Below are 449 nucleotides of genomic sequence, written 5' to 3'. Positions count from 1 at the left end.
CCCCCAAAAAAAAAAAAAAAAGAAAACGGTGAAAATGAAGTGAATGAAAACTAGAGAAGCCACGTACGTAGGAAAGAGAGTAGCCAGAAGCAAAGCAGGGAAAAACGAATGAATATAATAAACCAAAATAAAATCTCATTCTAATCTTAAATCATAAATCCATTCCCCACCTCTCATACACCCTCTAATCCAAATTCCAAACCATTTTTACCAAACCCAGCCCACAACCCAAACCCAAACCCCTATTCTTTCTTCATTCTATTCCAGTTCCACCATTACAACATGTATATAACGCAATCTAACAAAAATTACGAAATTGTCCCGGGGAAGATCAACCAGAACCAGGGCTGAAATGTCACCGCCGCCGCAGCAGCCACTGACCAGCCTCCAAGACAACCTGGTGGTCGGGCTTCCGTCGCTGCCAGATCTCTTCCTCACAGCCCTCTCCG

This window comes from Arachis duranensis, chromosome 10 (genome assembly GCF_000817695.3).
Source record: "Arachis duranensis cultivar V14167 chromosome 10, aradu.V14167.gnm2.J7QH, whole genome shotgun sequence".
NCBI lineage: Eukaryota > Viridiplantae > Streptophyta > Magnoliopsida > Fabales > Fabaceae > Arachis > Arachis duranensis.
Note: the sequence above shows the minus strand (reverse complement) of the source record.